Below are 12,349 nucleotides of genomic sequence, written 5' to 3' on the forward strand. Positions count from 1 at the left end.
CATCAGGAAGTCGAAGTGGTGACTTCTGGATTGCGAGTCCAGTGTTACTAAATATTACACCATAGCAGCATCCCTCAGTCATATGAAGGCCTGTGTATGTGCACAATAGAGGACATATGCACATTACAGCATACAAAGCATTGTCAAAGGTTCCCCATATAGCCTGTAACAGACTGTTTGGGCAAGTACCGTTAGCAAGCACTTATGAAGGCCCGCACGGCACACGAGGGGGTGGGTGGCCAGCACCACGCCGGACCGCCTATGTCTTCATAGTGGCGATGTTTGCACACCGCACCAGCTACTCATTTGAGGCTCAGTTGACCTAGGGGAGGCCCAGGACCGGTTCAGATATCGTCACTGGCGTTGCCCGTGAGCGCGAATCGAACTCGGCTCGCCGGGTTCGTAGCGCAGCGCGCCAACCGTTGCACTGATCATACACAAACACACATAATAATAACAACAAAACGCAGAATTGCACCTTAAACAGAACTAATCATCTATGTTTTACAATCAGCTACAGGCCAGCCAAGTGCTGACCCCGCCAATCCCCCTTGTACGACGCTGACCTAAATGGGTGCTCGCTCTCCGCACTTGCCCCGGACAGCCTATAAGGCCAAACAACGGGGTGGTGGAGCGGGGGACCTTTTGTCCTTGTTAAGCAACAGCGGCATCAGTATGCTTGGGGAGACGAGATGAGCACGAGCGCGAGATTGCTTGCTGAAGCTGCGCTGGCAAATATGGTTTAGCGACGAGCCCCCTATATATATAACGCGAGCCGTGACAAACCGCTTGATTGCTTGTGCCTCGGATTCTCAACTACAGACGGCGGCACCGTGGGTTGTATGAAGCTCGGGGAAGGATGTCACAGTCGTGCTCAACCTTGTGGGTTTGCATAGGTTTCCACTATTTGTTAATGTGTGCTTTATAAATCCGAGATTATATACCAATTGTGCCAGCAGCGTCCTCTCCCTAACGCCAAAAGGCGGACGCGACGTCGCATAACTTCACACCGCGTCGGCGCTCGGCCCTGCAAAGAGATGATCTGAAAGGACTACTTCTCAAGTCCCTGCAAGTAGCTTCGTATCCACAATAGGCCGTACAGAGTTTGCGCTGGCAAGATTGCTCGTCGCATGGAAATCAAGCCGAAATATTTAGTCATTAGAGCAAGGGTACTCTGAAATAACTAAGTGACTAGTCAAATGTAACGATTTTTGTGCAGTCGTTAGTGGCCAATAAATTGGCGCATTTGTACAGGTGACAGATTTTGTTTATTATTTATCTGTCGGATGGAGGAGGGTACACAACACACAATTGGCATTGCACTTGCGCCATCTGGCCCAGAAAGCAGCTATGAATCATAATGTCTGTATCAGCCCCGTGTACATGTGGATTTATCCAGGTACTTTGCTTTGATCCCATTCAAAACATATTTTTAAAAAGGGACCTGGACAAACATCCCAATGCACGACCGTCACGTGACAAAACGAAAAAGTCCCTCTCACTCATTTCATGTTTACCCAGATAATCAAAGACAAAGAGACACATTAGGATCAAAACATCATTCTTTATTGCCCTCTGTAAATTTGGACTGCTGGAAGCTTTACTCCTGCTTTCAAAGCCCGCCTCTAAAAAAAAATAGAAAGAAAAAAAAACCCTAGCTCCTGACATTGTTGGAGAAATGTTTATTTAGATAGACAGGACAGCACTGGAGAAATTATATATGATTTAGATGGCAGAGCCAAACACAGCAGGCTTGCTTCAAGCCAGCACCGACAACCCGCGGAGAGGTGAAGGGGCCTCCTAATGCGGTCTTTATGAAAGCCATTTGTTAGGATCAAGTCTGTTCAATACTGACCTCCGTGTGACACAAATGACACTGCCGCAACAAGGGTTACCCATCGTGCCGTCTTAACACAGCAGAGGTCAAAGGTTTATGGATGACGGGTTAGCACAGTAGAGCGTGCCCTAACCCACCTTCCGCTACAAAATTAGTATTTTTGTCACATTACATACAAAACAGATGTTTTAATTCTCAAAGCTGGAATTTAGGAAAATGTATTGACAAGTATAAGTTTCATGTGCTGGTTTTTTTGTGCTGTCATTGCTGATCGGGCTGAGACCATCGACTCGCTTGAAAACCACGTTTACATCACAGGTGAATGCCCAGAATCAATCTCAGGGTCTCACCTGGCCACCTTCGAAATCAGCCGAATAGCATTTCTTCTTAATTAACAGTAACCCGGGGTTGTTATTACTGCGGGGTCAATGAAACGCATTCCAAACTGCGGGAAGCCAACAGTGGTTGCCCGGTGGATAAAGTTGACCCTGCCATAGGAAGACGGAATTTCCACAACTGGCTGCGAATAGAAATGAGCACCATCGGCAGCTTGTTTGAGCAGAGGGACACTTTTTTTATTTTTTACCTCGACTTCATCAGTGTATATCGTCACTTACTTTCCCAATTCCTGGACCTGGCTTCTTGTTAGTACTGTATACAAACAACAAAAGTGAAGACTGCAATTTTGCGGGGATATTTTTATTCACGCGCATACGGCAGGAGGTGAAAATGGTTAATGGCTGTTTTGTGAGTCAGGGACAAATTAGACGCGGCCAAATGGCTAATCACTTCCCCCTAAAACTAATAGGGTCACCTTAATTACTTCCTTAATGATTCCCCTTCTGTAAGTGTATATTACAAAGATAAACAAATTGCATTTGGTACAGCAGCGTTAATAATCATTCACACACAAACACACACAAGGCGATGCTGACAAGGTGTAACAGTGAGCACGCTGCAGTATAAATGGGTACACGAGTCAGCCGATCTCAAGGTGTGCGGGGTAAAGTGTGGGTGAATCCCACCTCTCTCACGACGTCTGCCCAGTGTGGAAGAGGCGGCCAAAAATACCCTCCAGAGGGACACTCCTGACGCTCCCTCTAGTGGAGGCCCCTTCTGCCAGCAGTGACGTGAGTGAGCAATTGCAGGGCTGCACCTTTACCCTCACCGCGGTGCCACAGGGCCTTGTACACGGCACGATGAGCCAGGCAATCCAAGCTTGACTCCCGGCCACGGCTGACACCAAAGGGATAGCGATATGTGAACCGGCCTAGCGCTACTCCCCTCTTACCCGTAAACAACCCGCGTGGCGAAGTATGGTCAAGCAAGCTCAATGACCGACACGCCAGGTTAGGGGTGGCCTTAATCCAGCAATGGATTGGCAACGGGCTGAAAATTACACGTCAGTCTGTGTTCTAAGGTAAATGACCGTTAGCGAGCACCTACAAATATCGATATTGCCCAGCAGGAGATGGTTTGACGAACACCACACCCAACCACATTTCTTTCCCGACTGCTGACGTTTAACCACTTGCACTCCGCACTCATTTAGGGCTGAGTCGACCGCGGAGCAAGTCACGGCAACTTGGCATCGACGTTACCCATAGCTGGAGTTCAAACCCGGATTGCCGAGAGAGTACCGTTGTGGTACACTGCACAAAGCACTGAACCATCGCTCCCATACTCACGTATTCCAGAGGAATATAAAGACGCTGTCAATTTTGACAGCGTCTAACTCTTCAGCACCACCCCGGGTGACAGACGTCATCTCAGGCTGATCTCCTAATGACATTTCCCTTTTAGTGTCGCAATTCTTTGGAGTCGATTTTTTTTTCTTATTTCGTGCAACTGACGCAATTAAGGTCGATTTGACACCAGACGAAAAAAATCCAACCAAACCACAAGTCCCATGTCATTTGAACCTTCTACTGCAACATTAATTGGGTGTCCTGTGGATAGACTGGCCCCCTTTAATCGGAATGTGGAATTTCCACCACTAGCTCAGTGGCCATCATTGGAGATGAGCAAAGCGCATTTATATCTTATTGGGGCGCACGTGACCGATTGACTTTACACTTGATTGAAAACAATTGGCATCACCGTTACTACCGTGACCTTTTCAAGGACATGTTTCTCCCTCTGGCAGTAAGAGGTATGTGTAACAGTTCCTGGCGCACCACAGAGAGCAATGGTTGTCCTCGATAAAGCATTGGTAGATACGCAGTGAGCATCACGCTCGATGCCAGGCATGGGCGTCGTGGTTGCGAAATGTTAATTACCTCGCCTGGTATACACGAGGTTGTGGGTTCGATCCCGACCCTGATGGCTGCTGTATGTTTGGAGTTTGCGTGTTCTCTCCGTGGTTGCGTGAAATTATCTCCGGATCGTCCAGTTCTTCCCTCCATATTTGAAAACATGCGTTTAGTGAGTCTGCCTGCAATACAGTTCCACACAAGCCACTTCGTCAAGCTATCATTTGTGGCCAGATCGCTTCAGAATGAGAGATACATCGCTCAGTGGGCCTTACTTGGTGAAATAAAAAATAAAAAGTTTATAGTTTAATAGAATTGTAGCGTATGCTATTTGCTTGCAATGAGATATCAGTGTCGTGATCCTGAGATTATATTTGGTCCGCGTGAAACGTGGTCAATGGAACGGTATGTGGTCTGCCAAAAACAGCGGTGAGTGACATTGGTCAAGTTATTTTCCCTCACGGTCCCCTTGAGGTGCAATGCAATTGGTCCGTCATCTCAGCATCATCATCATCATCGATGTTCCAAGGCTTTAAGAACCAAACAGAAGACCTCTTGCTTCTCAAAACACACTCGCTCATGTCACTTCGTAGTCACTGGAAATCGCTTGCCCTGCGAGTGAACCTGCCGTTGTCGAGACGCGTGGAGGGTACTGGGAGCCAGCTTTGGTCAGTACGGATACTTTGCCGGATTTCTTGGGAGAATACATTTTTTTCTTGAGAAGTTATTTTTTTCTTCATATTATATTCCTGAATTTTTTTTAAAAGCATGTTTTCTCCACTGTTAAGGCTTCACACACACACGTGGATTTTTCAAATACCAGAAAACAATCAGAGTTAATTTATCTGCGTTAAGTTAGTGTTAGAGCACTGCCCCTCCTACGGGAGCCTATTGACTGTCACCTATAGTGAAACTTTACCTTTCCTCTTAACACACTTCCTCGATGCAACTCTACCTTACTGGCACCTGTACCTAACGTTATTCTGACACCTCTTGCTCTCATATTATAATAGCATTTTTTACTAATCGCGTACGTTTTGTCTACGACCGTTTAAATAACTCATTTGTTCATTGTGCAATATTCATTGAGGACCCTAATCTCCTTCTCTGCAATGTTGATGTTTTTTGTTGCTGTTGTTGCTGCTGCTGTGCTCATGCACCACAGATCTCCCGCATACAATAGCCAGCGAACTGGCTCAACGGGATGAAATCAAATGAACTCAAAGTCAACCAAAAAAATGATGTGCAAAGTAAACAGCAATCGATGATACATCTCTTCAGTAAGCTGCCACAGTTGTCGTGGAGCGACATCGCATTTGCACAATTCGACACATTTACCACCCCGGTTATTTACATGCCCCAAGAATGGCTCACTACATTTCTAGATGTCGTAATGGGATTTTCACCTTGGTTCCAAACAAATGTCATTGATCTATCGACCACCTCTCAGCCAACAGGCTTCGTTTTCAGCCCAGTTATATTTTCTCACTGCAACCAACATCGGTGATCGTATCTATTGGTGAATTGATACGAAGTCGTCTCATAGTACTGGAGCTCAGAATGTCAGGCATTGTAGTTATCTTGTGCTCCGAGGATTACCCCATCATGAGCATGGGATTTATCCTGATACTCCAGTTTCATCCTACACTGAAAACAATCTAAATGGAATAAAGTGACTTTACCGAAAGAACCAAAGAGAATCCTTTAAAAAAAAAGGTTTCAATTTTGTTGCCAGAAAAAAGGGGAAAAACTCTATTATAACCAAATAGTAATTCCTGCAGTCACGAAAGCTTCAAATCAAGTTTGGAATAGAGTAGTCCCTCGGATTTTTAATCCATTCCATGAAAACTACTGTTAACCGAAATGACTGTTGGTCGAATTACATGTTAAAATCGTTCACCTGTTCCAAGACGATCGGAAGTTGCCAAAAATTTAAACAATGCCAAACGAGGTCTAAACGCTCATAAACAGGCGTCGCTGATTGGCTGAGGGCATGGCTCAGCCCCGCTTAATGAGCCCTTGGATTGGCCGAAATTGGCGCCCGCGTGTGTAACGTCAACACGTCACCGTTACAGCAACAGTTTATCCTTATGGCGGTATCCCGGGGTAGCAAATAATACAAAATGGCCGAGGCAATTCAATATTTTATTTCTGGGACACTTTTTTTTCCAGGGGTGTACTTCACTCCGCGACTGGGGTACCAATCAATCCGACATCAGTGCCACACTCCGCGATGTCGAAACGCAGTGAGGACGATTGCTCTGAAACCCTGATTGCTCGCATGCACCGTAGTGGTGGTGCATCGTAGTGTACAGCTCGTCGAGACGAGTCGATTGCCGGATTGCCGACCATCGACAGACTAAAAGTGACTGCATCACGGACATTATGCGAGAGCCGGGGTACCGCCATAAGGTACATTGTAGCGCTTGTCGAAACCATGGGGGGGGTCCACTATGTGAGACGAAACGTTAACCCAAAAAGCGTTCACCAATGTCACTGTTAACCGAGGAACGACTGTCGGCCAAACATTTCAGTACAGGACCCTCCACTATTGAGATTCAACAAAGAATCACTTGAAAAATAAAGAGCATTCTAATTACTGTGGATACATTTTATTTTTTTCATCTCACTGCGATTCCCTTTGCAGTGTACTGCATCGCACAACAAACAAATGTTTTTCTGCAAAAAACCAGATCTCATGTATCCTCAAATCCCAAGGCCTTAATAAGAGTAAGGAACTCGAAATTAAATTATTGCGTTGCGTTTTCAACCAATAAGCAAGGGCCTCTGGGAACCGTGATACCAAACACACTCTCCAAAGTGATACATCTCAATCCTTTCTCTCTCGCTCAGATTCTTCCTGTCAATAGCTCTTATTCCAATGCATTGCCTGTCCGTTTAAGTAATTGTCTGATTATATATCGTGCACGCAGCTATTAGTTGATTGTTCCATTTTTTTCGTTTTAGCAGAATGGAGCGGTGGGTTGGGGGACTCGCCCCAAGCGGAGCACTGAGGTCACGGCCGTTGCCGAGCCGACAAACCCGAGACGTTGTTCTCTAGACGAATGGCTGTCAAGCAAAGACGAAACATCGCACGGCCTCCTTTGTGCATTTGTGCGCTTACGTGGGCATGCGTGTGATCGCGTGCGTGTCCGGGGGTCGGTGCAGCGGCACGTGCTATTGTAGTGGCTACGGGACACATCGCGCTACGGTCCCAGCGAACCCCCCTCTGTTATCGGCGCCATTTCGGGACGAGGTATCAATGCCAAGTGGTATCTCGAGCGGTGCGGCCTGCCACAACGGTGACTCAGCCATTGACCGATAACCATTGGCGTGGTGCGTGAGCGTTATCAGAGGGAAAACAAAGGCGTGCAGGGCATGGCATCGGCCACAACATCATGGTCCTTGCCAGCCTTACTGAGTGCTCGCCAAGAGCACTCACCCCGCGTCAATAAGGGGAAGTGTGAGGTCTCCGTCCGTTTGTGTGCACGTGTAGTGGCGAGTACTCCAGCGGCTATGACACGTCAGTGCAATACAATCTCATTTGTCCATATTTGGCCTCTGCCCATCACGGTATTGACCCCGGGTAAGTGCTATTGGCGAGCACTCATTACGGCTGGCATGGATCACGAGGAGATGTTGTGGCCGTACCTTGCCCCAGCCATCCTTTCCTCTCATATTGGTAACATTCACGCGCCACACCAAGAGGTACTTGTTTACGGCTGAGTTACCGTCGAGGAAGGCCACGCCATTCAGATGTCACTTGCCATTGATACCAAGCACCAAATAGGTACCGATAACAGAAGGGGTCACGCACATCGGTGACAAGTGGACACATTGTGGGCCTCTCGCCTAAGGTTGACAGACGGTTTAATGACATCCCATTGCAGTGGAGACAATAGCTGCCAGTCGTGGTTCTGTCCACACCACCACCTCATGAGCTGTGTATGCGTTAATATAGGTGCTTGCATCTGTGTAGTTCAGCAATGCCCACTTGCTACTGTCCTGGTGACATAAGTAAAATTCCTGGCCAATGTGCATAACACTACCAGACTAAAATCTGAACCTCCTTAAAGTCAACTCGATCGTCACCGTCTCCCCTCTATGCCGATAAGTTTTTTTTTCATGGTGGACGAATTCATCCCGATTGTGCTATCGATGTAATAAGATAAAGGATCTAAAGATAACTTCATGTTAGGGCACAGCCTACAGAAGTGGATATCACAAAACTACAACTTGACATCCATTCCGATCCACGCAGGAGGGGGCACCACTTACCCACCCAGTCACATGTGAGGCATGTTAGTCACATAACAGTAAAATACATATTTTAAATGTTTGATTTGGAATGCCAGCGAAATTAAGCGCAGAGGCAACTTTAATACCGTGGGGTTTGGGTGTATGCAGCGATTGGTGGCTGGGCTGAGGACATACACTTATTGCGCTTGGGAACCTGGCTTAATCAATGTCAACTGCCTGGATTCAAACCCAGCATCTCGGCAGTGCCAACTCGACAATCTGGCCTCTAAGTCACCTGGCCACATCAGCGATGCCAAGAAGTTAATCCACTCTTATTCATTTTCCACTGTATTAATGCAACGCTCTGATTGGAAGATCCGTGTTAAGAATTGTCCTGGATATAAGTTGCAAAACATGCCGCTACCAGAGTTTTAACAAAAAACCCGTGTCTCCAAATTAATCCAACTCTGGAACTCACTTCATTGGCCCACTGCTTGCTTCGGAGTCAATTTCAAGGTTTTGATTTTAACTTACAAGGCATTACATGGCCTCGCTTCCTCTCATCTGATTGAACTCACCTTTCATTACGTGCAAGCCTGGCCAATCCATCACCAGTTCGTGGATTATTGTTAAGCCTTACCCTGTTTATAAATGCACACTGTGGGCGATAACAGTGTGGCCCATGTGAGGTTCCTAGCCTGTGGAGGGCCATGCCACCCCCCTCGGCAAAGTCTGCCGATTGCGTGTCCATTTTTTAAATCGCACACTTGGACATATTTGTTCGATAAGGCATTTGCTAACATCTACAAGCATCGAGATGTGTTTATATTTGTTGGCTTTATTTCCAATGCCTTGGGGTTTTTTTCATGGTTGCTGTGTATCACGCTTGGGTTGATAGGTGCTTTGTGAGGCCTTTATCCCGAAAGCCGCTGTGTAAATAAAATGTTGTTGTTGTTGACGCAGCTTTGATGAAGTAGCTGTGCAGCAGTGTCCTCTCAGCATCTGCGATGGGGAGACAAAGGTGGCTCGGTGTGCGTGGTGTCGTTCTAATCATCCCTTCGCTGTGCCAGCCTCAACAGGCGTTCACCAACAGCGCTTGCCCTCAGATTGTATGACAAAAAGTGATACTGATGTCAGTGTGTGTTTGGAGGGGTCTGCAAGGACAGTGGCAAATATTTGAACAAGTCCTGGGCATACCCTTAAGTCGACTCCGCCTTATATTAGTACCTCGTGCAGTGTGCTAACATCAGCACTCGGGATACAAAGGCGTCCGGGGATGGTGTTGGACTCCCACCACTCCCCTCGTGTGCCATGCCAGCTTTCATTCGGTGATCGCTTGCAGCACTTGGCACGGCAGTCGTTTAAAGGCTATACGGTGGATCTTTATCTTTGCTTGTTCCTGATTAAGCAATGGCAATAAACGCGTGGTGTATTACTCCTAATTACACTGAGGATGCTGCCAGGGTGGAACGGTTTGCACGCTGGAGTTGCAATCCAGAGGTCGCCAATCCCATTCGAACCCTGAATAAATTCAGACAAAACATAATTGATGGAATTTTCAAAGATTACAACCTGTAATCTTAAAAAAGGTCCAAAATTAATTTCAAAAGAAAATGTATGCATGCATTCATGTTAAGGCAAGTCAGTTGAACATGTGTCAAAATAAATTAAATATCCTGATGTCATTTGTTAAAATTAATATAATAACCTATGTGTCATGACTTTTTGGGTAATCCTGTACATTAAAACCAAACTGTTAAGTAAAAACATGCCACATGTCCACGACAGGTGACTAGTGTATCCAAATGACAATCCCTGCTAACGTCACACAAAGAGTGGCATGTACATCATCAAATGCCATTGGGGTGATTGGCTCAGGAAGCTCCTGGCCAAGGTTTGAACCTTCAACCCTGATCGTGGGTGTAATGCTCCAATCACAAGTCCACCCGTCCAGATGCACACTTGGCAATGACTTAAAGCGTGTGTGTGTGTGTGTCTGTATGTAGAACTTGTTTCGCACCGTGCACAGCCAACCGTGCTAATCGGAGTTGCGGGGGGAAAGACAACAAACTATTATTATTATTACTACGATAATTATCATCACCATCAAGCCATAGGAAGAAATTATATTATAATCATCAACGATTAGGCCAGTTACAACGTTAAAAACATCATCATCAATATTACCATCCACCACCCACGTAACTAAATGAATGTCATCGTAATCAACATCACCCACCTAACAAAATTACATTTTCATCTCCACCACCCACAATCTACATACAGGGTGGCTACAACGAGCGCCATCTCATGAGGATGCGCCACTTGGTGAAGTTGGTGCATCCTCATGAGATGACGGCTCAGTGGCAATTGCCATGTTAAAGTCACAATGGACTGGACCCTGCCACGGTAACGTGGAACCACCACTCCAGCCGTGGGCCAGAGCACCGCCAGGCGGTTGTCGGAGAGCGGGCGCGCGACCGTTTCACGTTGACGTGCGGCAACGCGCGCCTCTTCAGAGACCTCCCCGGCCCAGTGGGCTGTGTCCCGTTGTGTGCGAGTGTGAGCAGTGATACCGTGTGGCAAAGTCGCAGGGCGCAGACTCGCGGTGGAGGAGGTGGGGGGGGGGGGGGGGAATGCTGCGCCCTCGTACCCGTGCGGCATGAAATAACACAACAAAGTTCTCTCTTCCTCACGTGGCCAGGGGATGTCACCCCAAAGTCACGGGTTGTCAAATGTGAAGAGCTGTGGGTGTTTCTGCGACTGCAGTGAGCAGGCAGCGGCGTGCACGCAAATGCGGATCGACGTTATCATCCTTTGCACGCAGGAAAGAATCGTCTTCGGTAGCAGCGCCTGTATCATCATCATCAACAGTGGAAGCATCATCACCGTCGTTATCTCCAGAAAAAAATCAAGGTTTGTCGTGATTTTATCGCTCCAAGGTCGATCAAATCCAGTACCACTCTGTTGGAAGTCAACAGCTGTGGGAGTAACTGGTCCCTTCCACGAGAATGTGGAATTTCCATTGCTGGCTCAGGGCTACAAATGGAGATGAGTGGCATTCCAGTGCTCGTTTGACGAGGGAGAATCCGTCTCAAAATAACATGGCATGGATAAAACACGACTGCTCAAAAATAATTACAAAATAAAAGTGCGTAAAATAAATGCTTCAAAACAAAACAGCGAAGCGGGGCTGGGGACAAACAAATGGGTGGACGCGTTTCCGCATTCAAATACAGCCATCGTGCATCCTAATGTTCAGTTGTTCACATGTACTTGGGAGCTGGTCGAGTGAATAATACGCGGATAACACATGTTTCAGCTGTGCCTTCTTGTCAGCGCAATGCCTTTCTCAGCTTCCGAGAGCCTTGCACTGTGCTAATAATTGCCCGACCAGTTGCTCCATCTCTCGCCGACCTCAGTCTGCGATGGGCCGGAATCTCTGGCCGCGGCGGTGCAGCTTGTTAGGGTGACGTGCCAAGTGCAGACGTCGGCGCCAGTTCACGAGAGCAAATCTCAAGACTCGCCAATCCTTTGAAGTCGTTCATCCACTTCATTCTGTCGAACTAAGGCAACGCATTAACAACAGACAGATCGGCAGAGAGGCAAATGGACAAGAAGACATCTTCGTAGGTAGGCAGACAGCCCGGCAAGTAGGCAGGGTAGCAGGCAGGTAGAAAAAACCAAGGATAGACAGGTAAACAAGCAGATGGACAGACAGACAGGGAGGGAGGCCGATAGGTTAATGCAGGCACGGTGCGGAGATGTTAATTACCTCGCCTGGTATACAGGAGCTCGTGGGTTCCATTCCGACCCTGACGTCTGTATATTTGGAGTTTGCATGTTCTCCTCGTGGTCGCGTGGATTATTATTTTTTTCCGGCTCCTCTGGGTTTTCCCATCCACATTTAGAATCAACGTGCGTTTAAAGTAATTGGCTGCCATGAAGCTCCACATCACAAGCCACTTGGTTGTGCTTGTCATTTGTGGCCAGGCCGCTTCTGGAAGAGGAGCTATGTAGC

The sequence above is a fragment of the Petromyzon marinus genome, chromosome 26 (genome assembly GCF_048934315.1).
Source record: "Petromyzon marinus isolate PM22_M1 ecotype Great Lakes invasive population chromosome 26, UKy_Petmar_22M1.pri1.0, whole genome shotgun sequence".
NCBI lineage: Eukaryota > Metazoa > Chordata > Hyperoartia > Petromyzontiformes > Petromyzontidae > Petromyzon > Petromyzon marinus.